The sequence below is a fragment of the Leptidea sinapis genome, chromosome 25 (genome assembly GCF_905404315.1).
Source record: "Leptidea sinapis chromosome 25, ilLepSina1.1, whole genome shotgun sequence".
In the NCBI taxonomy this organism is placed as follows: Eukaryota; Metazoa; Arthropoda; class Insecta; order Lepidoptera; family Pieridae; genus Leptidea; species Leptidea sinapis.
The window spans coordinates 9,459,291-9,476,992 of record NC_066289.1 but is presented as its reverse complement, the minus strand read 5'-3'; the positions used below and the strand labels follow the sequence as shown (position 1 = coordinate 9,476,992).

Below are 17,702 nucleotides of genomic sequence, written 5' to 3'. Positions count from 1 at the left end.
TAGCTATAGACAGTGAGTACGGAGAGTGGGCCGTGGACGAAGAAGTAAAGATAACTAGTATCAAGTATTTAAATATTTTTATAGTGAATATTATTTAGTACAATGCCAGTACACATATGAGAACCTCCTATACGCTCATAAACATATTAGCCAATTTAAAAATAATAGCGATGTACATAATGTCAATACTCGAAACAAACATAAGCTCGCAATTCCATCTACTAGGCTCCGTAAAATTGCTAAATCTTTTAAAGTGGATTGTGTTATAATATATAATAAACTCCCAAATGATATTAAAATATTACCTAAAATTTTAATGTATCGTAAAAAATAAATTAACATTTAGATGTTATAATGTGTATGGCCTATTATAATGTGAAAGATTATTTGAATGATAAAGATAGTTGGAATTTATGTTATAAATTTTGTTAATGAATATTGTTAAACGTATTTGAATGCTATTTTAACTTTGGTACTTCATCCTGACTTGCACTAAATAACTTATAAAGATTTACAGTGAATAAATATTTTTTTGACTTTGACTTCGATTAGTTTTGGAATAGTTTTTTTTTTTAAGTTGGTTGTTTTTTGTTTTGTTTTTATTTTATTTTTAGTGAATCTGAAGTAATTTATCTGAATATGTGTTGACTTACTTGCTATACGTACTGCTCATATAAGACAGCGCCGTTTAAATGAAACACTTACAAACGAAGTCAGGGAGAAAAGCCTATCTCAACAGAGGAAGTCCAGGACTCGAGGAATTTCAACAAAATACTTGCGAAGAGCGCAAAAATAGAACGATTACGTCATGTTGCAATGCAGCAACGAACGTAAGTGCACTGCAATTTGATTACAGACCGAGTGCCGTAAAATTCTGGCCACAGGTCGCTGTCTTACTGTAAGCCGTTAGGGAGTTCCATTGATCATCATATTCAACTACAAATATTACTTACGACCATAACGACGTTACGGTAGGTGACTCAAATATCCGCATAGCACAATATATAAGACTCGGCCGAGTATCGTTAATTTGCTTTTGATAATTGAAAAGTTCTTTTCATGGATCCCATTACCAGAACATAACCAAACTCACATCAAACTACCCTTGCAGTACAATTCCAATAAAAAAATAATCATTTAATCAGTTGGCGTGATATTGAGTTATTCGTCCATCTTTGGCGCACATACTTAATGCAGATTTAAGACCGATGTGGTTTTCTCATGGATGCCACTGTCAGAACTAGACCAAAATTTAAATGGGACTACACGAGAATCACCAGCTTTCATATAAAAAAAATAATCTTTTCTTTTTGTATGTACACCGACTACGCTGAGATTTATGATCCGATTTTCGTGATTCTTCTTTAGTTCGATACGAAATTTTTGCCATTTGGGCCCATAAAAAATTGTAATAGTTTGGCCCAGTAGTTTTAATTGATGAACATTTTTTATGAATATTTTTGTTTACGTGGATGATGTTGTTATAGTTAGTATACTGGTTTTTTATGACTTTTCATTTAGTTTGATTATATATTATTATTATTAAACCGTTTGCCAAAATAAATGGGTTTTGGGCTACCTGTCATTTATAGCTAACAAACGTTCTTTACGATATTTTAGTATCCCACAAGAACCTGAAATAAGGGATCTATATTGTTTAAGGCACGCGGAACCTTTGTCGGCCTACCCATAGCTACTTAAAAAAATTACTTTTATATGACAATAAAAAGCATCGACATCTTATAGTTTACCTGATGAATGACAATAAAAAAAATAATAAAAACTACGTTTAAGAAAACCGAATTAAAGAACTCAAAAGAATAAAATATTTTAATAGAGATTTAATTTAATACACCTCTTATGCAAATCTTTTATCTTTAATTTTTAATAATATTAAAGGTATTATTCATATGTGTTACCCATTGATAGTTTGAAGTCGGTGCCAAGCCAAATTTATTTTATTTAATAGCAGGTACCTACACTCGCCACGTGTGACTTTGAGCGGGATAGCTTCGTCTAGAACCAGACAACCCAAGCGGGCAAGCACCGACTTAAACCCTATCAATAGGTAGCACATACAAATAATAGTATTTTAGTAAAATTAAGGGTATAAGATTTGCATAAGAGGTGTATTAAATTAAATCTCTGGGTATTAAGTTATTTTATACTTTTGAGTTTTTGAAGTCGGGTTTTTTTACTTAGTTTTTTTTACATCTTAGTAATAATAATGAACACGTAATATATATTGGCTCGCTCAAGTCTGATAAATTAATTTACTTTTTATAAATACTTATTGGATCAGAATGAAATGATTTGGTGTACTTTTAATAATAGTTATTTTGATTAAGATGAACAATTTTCGTGATCAAGTTAGTTTTAAACCGTTTCTTAGCTAATACAAAACTAAATTCCACATATTCACATTAAGCAGCATAGAAGTATTATATTATAGCATAATTATCTACGTTAAAATGATCATCAGAACAATATAAACACATTAATGGAGATAGACTATCCCTTCTCATCATCTCTCATCACCAATGTTGTTGTACTTCCGCATCGCTTGGAGTACCACCAGTATTGGTGATATGAAGCTATTAACACTCAAAAATTAATAACAGGGATTCCTTGATAATTTAATTAGAATCATGAAATCAGTATATACTTAAAACAAAAACCGAACTTAAAAAAATATAAAAATAAAATAAATTACCTTGCCCCAACGATAATTATATCAATGACAATACATTTAATACGATGTAGTAAATACGAACGAACGAAACGATAGCCTGGCATCGGGGGTAAGGTCATCTTTTTTAATATTACCTTATTTTAATATTACATGAGACATTTTTTCATTTATTTTATGTTACGTAGTGCAAACGGCCAAGTGGCTCCTGATGAAAAATAAAAAAAACTTGCTGGCCTTGGATAATGGATATTATGACACGGCGCCTATTTCTGCCGTGAAGCAGTAATGTATAAACATTACTGAGTTCCGTGTGAAGGGCGCCGTGGCTATTGAAATTACTGAGCAAATGAGACTTAACATCTTATGTTTCAAGGTGACGAACGCAGTTGTAGTGCCGCTCAGAGTTTTTGGGGTTTTCAAGCATTCTGAGCGGCACTGCATTGACTGACACTACCATCATATGAATGTCCTGCTCGTCTCGTCCCTTATTGTCATAAAAAAAATACAAATAAAATATCCCCCTGTTTGTCGGTTTGCTTCAAAAGGTTGAACGCGCACCACGTAGAGGCCTCTAACCGGAGTCCGAATTAAAATATTGATAAATGTGAAGTTTTCCTTCGAGTATAATTTTGCGTTTATTTTATCAAAATTCATTATCTTTTATCTATTCTATCGTTTTTATGTATTAAAACCATAAATCATATAGTAGTATATGATAGTATACGTCGAACCTAGTGCATGATAAGTGAACTACAAGGCATGTAATTTTAACGGATCACATCACTTTTAAGCAAATTATCGTGGCATTCGTCAAAGCCTTCACAGCTAAGCTGCGCGTGCGTTCGATGAACTTTCCCATCGAAGCCTGCGGCGGCCAGCAAGCCTTCACTGGGGACCGAACTACCGAAGCAATACGGAAAAAGTTTGCTACTTGCCAGTTACTCCAAAACCGCGTATGAGCACGCACGTTTGATATATTTGTTGAGCCAATTTTACGGAAAGGTGATATTTAGTAGTGTTGTGTTGGTGTGTGTGTTTTATCGAGGAATGTCGCCGCACCATAGGACGAGCTTTATGTGAGTTGACGAGCTTTGGCTAGCGAAAGCTTCACTATTAAATTTTTTATCCACTTCTATCTTGTATGTGCTTAATTAAGTCGTTTGCTTACTAAAGCTACCTACTATTAGTAGTTCTCATTGTGTTTATACAATTAATTCAAGGAGCAAATATGTGGATGTTTAAATATATTTGATTTTAATTAATTAATTTATTTATATTAAAGTTGCATGTAAATGTAAACAAGTAAGGGGCACTTATGTGCCTCCACAAGTAGATAAGTGCTGTATACGAAATCAAAGGCAATAAGTGAAGCTATTACGTCTAATATACCCATTCCTTCACTGGTAAAATATGCGCTAAAATACTTTTATGTTTGCGTATCATATTATGCTGTTAGCGGGTATTATGTGGTTAGTGGTTAACTATTAATACTTAGATAATGACGAGGTATTTTTTGCTATGAAAAGAATCATTTTTTAGAGTTCCTTACCTGAAGGGTAACCTACGAAAACCCTAAAAATGGTAACCTTAACTTTACAAACACTGCGATTTGGTCAAATAACCACACAACCCTTTTTTTAAGGAAGAGGCCATGATTACCTGAACTTAGCTGGTAAAAATACATATCTACTTAATCTATAAAATACCTGTATTGCTCTCTCATAAACTGCACAAGAGTATTATATATGTGGATAAAAATAGAGGGTAAAAGAGCGTATGGATCGCCTGAATTTATGTGATCACCGCTACCCACAATCTGTTGCAACCCCATAGGAATCACTGGAGCGTTGCCTCTTTCTGAAGGCGCCCATGTCGTATCGTCCAAGAAACACCGCGCAAGGAAGCTCATTTGAACATCTTCACTGGTGTAAGGTAAGTTTTCCTCACGATGTTCTCCTTAAAGCGGAATAAATAAGTTCTTCTTATGATTATTTAGGACCTAGGCTATTAATTTCGTGAATCGTCTTCTGCAGTAGAATGATGGCACGTCGTTGCCTGATAACAATATAATATGTTATATAACATAGCTCTCTCTTTTTTTTTAAATTAAAAACAAGGGACGAGACTAGCAAGACGTTCAGCTGACGGTAATTGAAACGCCCTGCCCATTGCAATTCAGGGCAGATTATTGAAAAACCCAAAAATTGTGAGCGGCACGACTACTGTGCTCGTCACCATGAGAAATAAAATCAAGTCTCATTTGCCCAGTAATTTCACTAGCTAAGGCGCCCTTCAGACCGAAACACAATAATGCTTACATATTACTGCTTCACGGCAGACATAGGCGCCGTTGTGGTACCCATAACCTAGCCGGCATCCGGTGCATAGGAGCCTCCCACTGGTAAATCAACTATAAAATAATTTGCACTTAAATTGAGTTTTTAAATTTAAATTGAGTGCGTAAGAAGTTTTCAAACCATACTTACTTCTTTTACCGAAACAATATTATATAAACATGATAATTTGACGAATTGCATGACCAGAAGTATCGCAACAACGCAAATTAATGCCTTATCATTAATTACCATTATGGCCACGGGATAAGAAGTCAAGAAGTATACTAAATTCTTGCTTCCCATAGTTATCTGTTGTTTTTTATTCACAGTATCCTAACTACCGTGCTAAAAATTATATAAACCTTAGATCACTTTATACGTCTAGATAGACTATGACAGCTGTGAAAACGTCGAAAAAAATTGAGTTTAGAACTAATCTTTATTTAATCTAAGACGTAGTTTGTCACGCACACTAACGGTGGTTCCCAATATTCAGTCTATCTCTTACTTGAGATAAAAATCGTAACTATCGTTGACTTTTCTGTCCCAATAAACTTATCGACGATAACTCACCTTATCCGTACACGCTGTCTAACGTATAGCGTCCCAAGCGATAAGAATGACTTATCGGGTATATTAGGACAGCTTCAGATTAATGACAGCTAATTACTGACAGTAAAAGGTATTAATTTATCTCTATCTGTAGATAGTATACTGGGAACGGCCGTAAACTAGTATTACGGGCCTGTTTTATCTGTTATCTCAGCAAGAGGCTCTATCTAGACGTATAAATTATTTAAAAATTTAAAATATTACTTCAAACCTTATCTAGAGGGAGATTAAATGACTTGATAAAAAGTTACTCTCAAGTCTCATCCAATCGCGCTATAGGAAGTGGATGTAACATCTAAGTAAGCGTTTTCTTCCAATTTAGCCGAATAGAATGGCTCTGTCGTAAATCCTACTACTCCACAGCTGAATATCTAAGTGATGGACAGTTTATATTATATATATTAATTAAAGTACAATATTGTATATTTTATTGAAAAGAGCGCAAAAAAAGAATGTTGGGAGAATTTCTGCGCCGCTTCTTGTCTCTCAGAGCGCCATTTGTTTCCGAAGCGGTAGTAGTATCTAGTATATTAGAAATGACATCAAAAAGAATTCTAAAGGAATCAATTTTGAGAGAATAAATGCATTTTATGCCCAGGAAGACTAGACGAGCCTTTAGTCTCCAAATGCTAATGTGAACTGTTACAATAATTATACTTTTATCATATAACTACAACTCGCCCATGCACTGTCTTGTATACAATTATTATACATGTAATTAGTTGGGTTCACAAGGTAATTAGACACTCGCCAATTTGATTTGCTTTTAAGTCTTCTGGGAGACTTTTAAATGCGATGTATTTCTATGTAATTGAATAATTTTGAGAGAGAGATCGTCATTTTAGTGTAGGTATGAGAAATATAAAAAGTTAATAATAATTGTTTTGGTCAGAGGAGGGCTATTCGTGCAATTTATGACTTAGAAAGTTAGAACGGCTTGGAAACTTTTAAGTGTCGTCGAGACGAATATACATATCAATATATTCTTTGAGCATATTATATGTGTGTTATAAGTTATTTTTTACCTTTAGATTTCATATTATATTGCTGATCGAAATATTATCAATTCTTTGGGTAAGTAAGAAGTCAATGATACTTCCAGCCACTCCTTCGTCTGTGTTAGTATTACTGAACAGTGAGAAGTGTTTTCTCTTGGTATGTACAAAGAATGCAAAATACATACATATCTGTCCACAGATATGCCAACTGACAGCGTCATTCATGCACTTGGACATTCTTTTATCTTCCTGCATCATTAGATTGAGAAGACCTTTCCAAAATTCTTACCAGCTAACTTCTGTTTTTTTTATTTGGCTGTTTTACGACTGCAGACCTTCAAAGTATTATTTATATTTTTTAGAACATCCTGTTTTATCCGCATATCACGTTAACACATATTAGAAAAGTTAACTATAACCCTTACTAATATTATAAATGTGAATGTAAGTTTGTTTATTACACTTTTACGCAGGAGCTACTGAATCGATTGTTATGAAATTTGGTAGAGTGAGAGATTAGAGCGTAGGAAAGTACATTTTATCCCGGAAAAATCCATCGTTCTCGCGGAATTTGTGAAAAATTGAAATTCACGTCAATGAGCTATAACTATACCAATAGTATGTTTAGTTCGCCATCGCAATCTTCCTCGAAATAAGATTCATATAATATGTTGGGAACAGGAGCGAAAACGGGAACCGGAACTGGAATGGAACACGAGATAATCTTTAATTCCAAACTTGCTTATTATTTTTAAAAACCCTTTATCTACGCGGTCAAAGTCGCGGGCATCACCTCGTAAGGTCCGATAATATTTTAGCTATTTTAATGGTGACATTTGCCAGAAGTGACCAAGCACTTAATTTGAATGGAGATTTGTAACAAAAATACTAAAGAAACGCCTAAAATAAAGTCTCAAACAGGTCTGTTGATATAAAAAGCCCTAAACAACATACAAATAAGCTTACCGCAACTCAGTTTATTGCAAAATGTTACAAAACTGGAAACATTTCGTTGGAATTCAAGCTATTAATGTGGCGTAAAGGTGTTTTCTTGGTACAATCGTTCTTAGAAGGATATAAAGTCACATATCATGTCGGTAGAATATTAAGTAACGTTTGATATAAACTTAACACGATCCATTGAAGGTTACATTGCTCAATTTAGTTACGATTGTTTAGGGAATCTGTAATTTTCTGATTTTTAATGTTACTTTTTGGGTTATTAAATCGAACTTTATTGAAACCACAATTCCACAATACATAATCATATTAATATATATTCTATGGGGTTCTAGCTGACACCGACTAGGACTCATCAGGAGATGTCTAGAGTGTACTTAGACTTTGCTGAGATTTTACTTACGTAAAACTTAGCTGAGTGTGATAGCATAAATCATAATCATAAGCTAAAGCAACGCAGAGCAGCTCGAATTGTCGTGGACCCAGTGCTCTGTGAACGACTGGGGCACTTGGTGTTGCGTAGAGACATCTATTCATTGTGTGTTTTCCACCGCATTTATCACGGGGAGTGTTCCGAAGAGCTGTTTAACCTGATTCCTGCCGCCGAATTCCACCTTCGCACGACACTCCACAAGTAAGGATATCATCCCCATCATCTGGATGTGTGGTGGTCCTCCACAGTGCCGTTTTCAAGGAGCTTTCTTCCACGTACTACAAAGCCGTGGAATGAACTTCCTTGTGTGGTGTTTTCGGGGCGATACGACATGGGTACCTTCAAAAGCACGTACACCTTCCTGAAAGGCTGGCAACACTCCTGTGATTCCTCTGGTGTTGCAAAAGAATGTGGGCGGCGGTGATCACTTGACACCAATAAGTATTTACTTAAACATATATAAATACTTATAAACATCCATGACTCGGAAACAAACATCCATTCATCGTACTTACTTGTACACTCATCAGATATTTTAACAATAAGGGACGAGACGAGCAGGACGTTCAGCTGATGGTAATTGATATACCCTGCCCATTACAATGCAGGATTCTTGAAAAATCAAAATATTCTGAGCGGCACTACAATTGCGCTTGTCACCTTAAGACATAAGATGCTAAGTCTTGTTTCTCCAGTAATTTCACTAGCTACGGCGCCCTTCTGTCCAAAACATAATAATGCTTACACAGTACTGCTTCACGTATGTAAAAGACAACCCAATAATTATGTATTATTTATGAATGAAGTAAAAACGGAATCGTAAACTTCAAAACAAAGTTCCTAAAGCTTTTTACAGCAGTCGCGGTAGTGTGAAGAATTTAAATGACCATCGAGGATTGTCTACCTGTTGCTAATGGCCCCTTAAACTGACAACTCACGTCGTATACCGAACATTCCTGAACAAACGCACGCATAAATGATTTTCGCACTCGACGTTCCTATAATCAAGTCATCAGGATTTTATTTGCAAAGATTTCTACATTGTGAGTAATCTAAGTATATCTATATTGGAAATCCAGTAACCACCCTTGTGCATTTAACCATCATTTATACATCTAGATAGACTATGCTGCAGCTGTGAAAACGTCGAAAAAAAATAGACTTTAGAAGTAACCTCTATTTGGAGCAATTCATGCACACTAACACAAAATGTCAAACAAATCGCGAGTGGCCTGTTTTTATCGGTTGTTTAGCACCACGAGACTCTAACAAGACGTAAAAATTATCTACCTGAGCATTTAATAAATAAATTTGTAAAAATCTTTCTGGGTTTAATAAAAAAAATTAAAGTCCTATTTTGAATTAAAAAATAATAATTTGTGTTTTCTACCTTCTCGTCCTTTCCATCGGGTAATGTTTTGACCTTCTGTCATAGTGCTTCATTAAAGTTTCTTTAAAGTTCGCAATTTTATTAATGACCCATTAAAATTAAACAAGTTTTTAAATTTAAAAAAAAAACTTGTCTTTTACCTACTTTGCAAATTTGGCAGTGGTTGAAGCAATGTTTTACACAGTCAATAGCTTAGGAATACAAAAAGGCCAAATATACATTATTCTTTACACGAATTTTAGAACTTATTAAAAATCATCCTCACGTACAAAAATTCCATGACATAGGTATATATTTGATTATTATTTATTATATCATATTAATCGCGGAAACATATAAGGTAAGTTTCTATTGAGTGAGGATATATTATGTACGTCATATATATATTAAAATCTTTTCTCATAATAAACTTTCAGAAACTCTTGAGATATGGTAAACTAATAACTCCACTGAATACATTATAATATCTCCAGTTATACCTACCTATAATTATTGTTATTACTCAGACCGAGAAAGGCCTGTTCTGTTTCTAGTTCAGTCACTTTTTCTGTCTTTGTGCAAACTTGTCTGGCCTTTTCGAGTGTACTTGTAAAAGTTGTATTTAATTTCTCCGTTGTCTTTCCTTTATGTCAAGACCTAGTTTATCTTTACAATGAGGTAAGGTACGATGGGATTTTTTTAAATTGCTGTCAAAGAAAATATTAATTATTATTTGTTTTCAATAAAGTTACAGATACTTACTCAAAGATTGTTAGTGTTACCTTAGCAAAGTTAGTTAGTTATGTTAGTTTCATTATAATTCTAAATTAATAATTACAAATAAATCAATATAGGTACATTATGGCCAGCCCATCCGGGTTGGCGATACAATAATGTGAATTATGAAAGTAAATTATCATCACCGATTAAATGCGGAGATATCGCCGTAGGTACCTATATGTGTATTGTACTCAACGTTACAATCATTTCAATCTTTGTGTGACACTGTATTTTGGTTAATAATGGTAGTATTGATACTTACCAAATGAGTAATTCGCTAATATGTGACTTCAGTGTACATTTTAACTTTTATTATTATCTTCATAAATAGGTATTTCCTACTAGGAGGAAATTGCTTTACGTGTGTTAAGACATATTATTATTACTATTACATTCATATGTTACTTTCGATCCTCAGTAAATTAATATGTTCACAAAATATATTATGTTCTATCTCCACACTGTGCCTTTTCATCTTCAACTTTCGTCATCATCTTTCTATTCAATTTTCGTTTGGCGCTTACATTATATTGAACTCCAATATTATATTATAGTCATTGAGTTCTGTCGATGATGATTACCGTTTTATGGCACAGAAATATGAGTACCTACCCGTAAACTCTTCAAAGATCTTTTTAAAGTTTCATATACAGACTTAGGAGGCGAATCTTGAGAGAACAGCAAGGCTTCAAAATTGGTTGTCACAAGCCAATGATATTTAAGAGTATAGATAGGTTATGTAGACAATATTCGGTGTTTGAAAATGATACACTAACGCACACATGAACAATTTAACATTGCAATAGCACACTACATTACAGTTACACGTCAAAGAAGGATAGTAAATGCAATTATCGCAAGCGAAAAAGAGATAACTCTAATTTGCTAATTGCTTCGTATTTGTATAGAGAAAATACAGTTAATTCATTAGATATGATTTTTTACCGTATACAGTGATTTATGCCTAAATTACGATTCATTCATGAGTTCATGTAGTAAAAGCTATAAAGTAGTAAAACTGCATCGAAATTAGGTAGATAATGTGTCATTGATTTATAAAAAAAGTAATTTAATATTGATTATAATACATAGCCACATTGATGATGTTAATTATTTATATATAAAATAATAAAAAACATACAGACACCAAAACAAAACCGAAAGGTATCCACAGTAAGGGTCCCATTTTTACAATTTTACTTACAACTGCTCCCAAAAAGTTTTATGATTACAATTATTATTTTTTGTATCTTATATTATTTATGAATGTCTTTTTGTTGAGGGTTTATTACAATAAGGTAATGAGAAAAGAAGAAAATGATCCATTGATTCTTCTGCAGTTAGCAAGGGATATACTGAAAAAACTCCTACGTAAACAAATAGGGCTCACTGTCTACATCCGCTACCTACCCTAAAACTTGTTTTAGTAGTTTGATAGTTCAGCTACCTATATACGCACTTGTTTATTAAAAATTATTACATTCACTGCAACAATGACTTTTTTACATCATTTCCTAAAATATTCTACCTCGATCATCCCGCAACAGACAGCACCAATATTTTGTCATTTCTGTGCGTTAATCTATGATCGGCTTGGCAGCGATCGGCGATGTCATGGCAACATATTTATTTTGTTAGATAAATAATGAAATCAATTAAAATGTAATAATTCATGGTTTCTTAACTGTGGTACCTATGTAATTATATGATTTTTTTTACTTTCGTAATTAGTGCATCTTCCCATAACACAAGACGGCATTTTAATGTTGTACCTATATCAAATTGTAAGCAATTCGGTCAAAAACAACCGCGTGTGTACCGTTTTCGTATCGAGAGAGCGACTACGACAAAAGGAACCAATTGACTCCATTTAAGCGATTGATTTCGCCTTACAAATAAAATTGGCATAAAGTTATAACTAAGCATATACCAAGAATATGTAAAATGTTTACAAATAGACATTTTGCTTGCGAATGGTTTGTTCGAACGCATAACGTTTCCCGCGTTTATTTGCAAGGCAGCTTGTCATTCGGAAAACTTCAGAATTATCATTGTATTGACAGTGTTGTCAACGACATTGTAAACATTTTGCATTTTCTTTGTTTATCAGCAGTTATGACTTTATACCAAGTTTATTTGTAAGGCCGTATTACTCCACAGCTGAATATCTAAGTGATCGGACAGCCTGGGACTAGATTATGGTTATTTTATAGCAATAACAATAACAGAACAATATTGTATATTATTATTAAAAGGAGCGCAAAAAAGAATTCTGGGAGAGTTTCTTGCGCCGCTTCTTCTCTCTCAGAGCGCCATTTGTTTCCGAAGCGGTAGTAGTATCTAGTATATTAGAAATTACATCAAAAATAATTCTAAAAGAATCAATTTTGAGAAAATTAATGCCTTTAATGAATTTTTCGAGCTCTACATGTAAGAGCCGCCTTCCTTGGCAACAACAGAATTAAATAGAAAAATATAAACCAAATGTTGTAAAGACATACACAATCGCAGTATAATAATTAACAAGTCGTAAACCGTCACAAACCGATAATTGTTTCCGAGACTGATACTTTCTCGCTCATGATGATTGCATTTCATTTTTTGCACACGATGTTCCATTATTGAAGACGAGTGAAACATGTGAGATTGTTGATCGTTTATTGAAGATAGTCGAAGTAGAATTATTAGAATTTCTAATAAAGATCATCATTAGCCGGGGACTGCTGGAAGCTGAAGAAGTCCTGCGCTGCCCTCATCCAACGTATTCTGGCGATCTTGACCAGATCGTCGGTCCATCTTGCCTACTAACACTGCGTCTTCTATCTGCGTCGAACTATGTGCCCTGCCCACTGCCACTTCAGTTTCGCAATCATTTGGACTATGTCGGTGGCTTTGGGAGGATTGAGAGAAAATTTCTGGGGTTTTATACCCCATATACCACAAATAGATGACGACCGATTCTCAGACCTAACAAATATATCGTACTACAATTATTGTACCTATTCGATTGCCATCTTGTATCCCTATAACGGATTTGTGGATGGAACAGAATAATATAAAACGCGATACAAAAATAGTTGTAGATCGTAGAAGGGCGAAAATTTTATAATAAAATAAAAATTACAATAAATTGTCAAAAAAATTAAAAAAAAATACCCTCAAAGTCACCCTTATCATTCAGGGGTTTGAAAAAAGGAAGTCCGATTCTCAGACCTACCCGATATGCACACAAAATTTCATACAAATCGGAGTTTGGAACACAAACACCGGGACATGAGAATTTTATATATTAGATGTATGATATTGTTAGGAACTTCCGTAATCTTCTACAAGCTAGCAAATGTTTGTTAGTGAGCTATTAATTTGTTAAGATTCGGTCGATGTCCATCTCGTCACGGTTCACGCCTTCCCCGCCATATGCAACGTGTTTTCCTTCTTAATAAAAATATGCGTTCAGTTTCAAATGTTATATTGTATTCTATCGTGCCGTTTTTTGTACACATATTGTTAGATATATTAAATAAATTCTTATAAAATACGTTTGTTACAAAGGAGACCTACCTATGTAATTTCTTTAGTTTGTGACGAGACAGACTGCATCTACATCTTCTACCGTATTTATTACGTGGAGTGCTCAGAGGAGCTGTTCGGGTTGATTCCAGCAGCCGAATTCCACCACCGGACTTTACGTAAAAATTCAAAATACCATCCGCATCACGTCTGGCATTCCACAACCGCGCGTTTTGCAAAAAATTTCTTACCTCGCACAGCCACTTTATGAAAACAATAACCGGCTGCTTTTTTCCCGAACAGATACGACTTAGGTACCTTCAAGTAAAGAGCATACTACCATCTTAAAGGCCGGCAACGCATCTCTTGACACCTGTTGATATTTGTAAGTTTATGAAGGTTCACCCAAACAGAATTAGTAGCCACATAATTAAAATATAACAGTCTGGTGGTGCTTCCTCCATTTCCAAGGTCCGGTTTCATTGACAACGTAATTTATGCTGTACCAACCTTATTAACAATTATTTTATGATAATATATCAATCTGCCTCTGACTAGATTATTATTTATTTATACGTATAGATAGTGTAATGTTCCTCGTTTGCTCACGAGTGAAACAAATAATGTTTACTACAACCTGGGACGTCCACGCGCAACCGATAACCGAATAGAACTGACAGACAAAGGAAACTGGGAAAGGCCTACCGGAGGGTAGGCCTTTCCCGGCGGAGATAACGATGGGAGGGAGGTGGTAAATGCTCAATGCATGAGCAGTTATTTGGGACTCACGTAAAACCTAAGTGCCTACCTACTAAACACCACCTGAGGTTGGCTCTGGGCAAGTGCCCTCCAAGCCTTCATCGAAGGCGACCTTCTCTTGGGGAGAGAGAGACGAGACGGCACTCCCTATGGATTATCCGCTGGGATACGGCCTTCCGCTGTACTGTGCATTCCTTATATAGCACTCGACATCACACGGTTAATGTCACTGTCGATGTCATGACAGTGATAATGATTGTTAACACATACTCAGTTCAGACTAGATGTCAATACTCTACAGATAGACCCTCTTGCTGCGAGACTCAGGGAATGAGGGAAATATATCGAGAACTTTTCTCAAGTCAATTCTTGTTTCAAACTGCATCTAAAAGAACTGTGGTCTATTTAATTAGAAACACTGCGTGACAATTTGCGACCATAATATTGAACAGCCAGGTTATCATCCAATAGGCGGTCAGTTGCGATTGTTTCTAGTTAACTGGTCAGTAGGTATTCGGAGGCTAACATCAGCCACAAACATTCGCCAATCGCCTTAGATAATTTAAACGTCCAGATATCTTGCTCTAACAACCGATGAAAACAGGCCAGGTTTATTACTTCAGTGTGCGTGACAAGCTACGTCTTACAACCGCGATTTGTAAGACACTTTGTGTTAGTGTGCGTGCATTGCTCATAATATAGGTCTAACTGTCAAACTCAGTTTTTTTCAACATTTTCACAGCTGTCACAGTCTATCTAGACGTATAAATAATTTACCAGTGGAAGGCTACTTTGAACCGGATGCCGGCTAGATTATGGGTACCACAACGGCGCCTATTTCTGCCGTGAAGCAGTAATGTGTAAGCATGTAAGCTAGTGAAATTACTGGACAAATGATACTTGACATCTTACGTCTCAAGGTGACGAGCGCAATTGTATTGCCGCTCAGAATTTGGGGTTTTCAATCATCTTCAGCGGCCTTGCATTGTAATGGCCAGGGCCTATCATTTACCATCAGCTGAACGTCCTGCTCGTCTCGTCCCTTATTTTCATAGCAAAAAGTACAAGATCTAACTCGAATATATCTCACAAAATTCCCTATGTAGTAAAATACATAGAATATTGAGAAACACGTTTAACATTATAAAATCCTCGAAGTGTTTTCTATTAGAGAAAGTAGAAATTAACGTCATATTATTATACACAAGTCTAATAAATTATGTCACTACGAAGATCGACGTAGCTTTTTTGTGATAATCAGAAAGTAAAAGCTAAAACATGGCATTTGTTCAAAGCCGCCTTGAGCTGTCAAAAGTGTTAGTCATCTATTGTTTCGGATGAAACAATATTTTTTTACGATCAGGCTACACGGAAGAGGTATTATGTATTACAATTATTGAACTGCAGAAATTTTAATAGATTTTAGTAGTTTATCTTGACCTTGAGCGGTGTGGTCGCAAAGTGCGGCAACTAATACTACGCCCAAGTGGGCGTATTCGAGCCAATCTCGAACAATGTGTGACGTTGACTTGCCAAATGTTCTATTAAACTTTGCTAATAATTGAAACTAAAATACCGGGTTGAGTAGTTAAACTTTGTAAAAATAATACTACAAGAAACCATAAAGACCATGGGATCACATATCATCAGTAAGTTTTTTGAATTAATCTCAATGTAAAATAACACGAATCGTATGTTACAAAGTTTGAAAGATGCCATTGAGTGTCAAGATGTCACGCACACAAGCATTTATTAGTTGCCATAATAAAAAAGCTATTATATATAGGTTGTGCGGTAACTAGTCCAACTTGACCTCTAATCTAGTAATCTAGCACAGCGTAGACCAGGCGGACGGATGGAGGGAAGTACGGACAACAAAGTGATCCTATAAGGGTTCCGGTTTTTTCCTTTTGAGGTACGGAATCCCAAAAAACAGCATAAGCAAACATCAACAACAAAATTGTGAAACGTAAGGGACCTTCCCAGGGGAACTTGATTCTGTTATTACTTATACCTATAGCCTGAGTCACGTCGGACACCTCAGTAAGTTAATGTGAATGCCGGTACTCTATAGTGTTCAAATTAGAGTGAGAAAACAATACTATGTCCACTTTCTCCGAACATGCCTACGGCAAATAAATAATGGTAGGTATACAACAATTAGAAAAAGCCTAATTTAATAGAGTTTACTTAACGCGTGTCTGGCCGCTTGGGTTGATTTGTTCTAGACGAAGCTATCCCGCGCAAAGTAACGGGTGGCGAGTGTAGGTACCTACTATTATATTTGGCTTGGCACTGACTTGAAAGTTATTTTATGGGACCAAATGGCATCCATTCTGCATCGAACTAAAGAAGAATTAAGTAAATCGGATCATAAATCTCCGAGTAATCAGTGTACATACATAAAAAAAAAGATCAAATTGAGAACCTCCTCCTTTTTGAAGTCGGTTAAAAACTAAAAATAGTTACTTACACAGTTTTCCTGAATCTTATTGTTGTAACAGCAATTTAACAGCGACGTCGTTCGCTTGGACGTGGTATCGAGAGTGACAATAATATGAAGCCTATATAGTATTAGAATATGTTGTCCTTGATATATTTCATGCAACATTTTAGTTAAATCTATTCAGAAGTTTTTGGTTCCCGAACAAACGTACAGAGAAACAGACAAAAATTCTTTTTATTATTCACATTGTTTGTAGAATACTCAGCAGGTATTCTTGTTCAGAAAAACAGTAGCACTAAAATAGATAGGGGTAAAAACTATCGCAGTGAATAAAGGCAGCAGGTGCGTATAACAAAATGAAGCACCTGTCGAGGTTCAAACACAGAAACACATCTGAATTCAAGCCGCTTACCTGCCCGCGTTGGTGTGGTTAATGATTACAACATTATAAAGGAACAATCTTCATCATCGCCAATTTATGATTTTAGTTGAACTGGAAGAAATTTTATATCAAAAGCAATTGTGCTAATTGCTTGTTCCAATTATATCTATTGATAAAGCAATTTCAAAACTAGGTGAGTAATTTTATATGTTCACATAACAGTCTCAACACATGATCGGATTTGGTACGACCGAAGCATCGGACCCAGTCCGGTAGCGGACCATATGCGATTTTTCTATGTCGCATTGTCCATCGCACAAAATTATTATAGTCATTGATAGAGTGTTTGCTCTGCAAAAGAGAGCTGTTCGTGCTATATATCAGCTTGGTTATAGACAGTCTCTCAAAGAAAAATTTAAAGAAAT

General features: G+C 35.1%; 1 protein-coding gene across 1 annotated transcript in view; it reads left to right on the top strand.

Moving 5' to 3' along the window:
- The first annotated feature begins 3,592 nt into the window (after positions 1–3,592).
- Positions 3,593–17,702, top strand: part of LOC126972192 (ras-related protein Rab-23) — a 50,721-nt gene continuing 36,611 nt past the window's right edge. The window contains exon 1 of the mRNA XM_050818823.1: positions 3,593–3,768. The gene's annotated coding sequence lies outside the window, so the exon portion shown is untranslated. The remainder of the gene's footprint in view (positions 3,769–17,702) is intronic.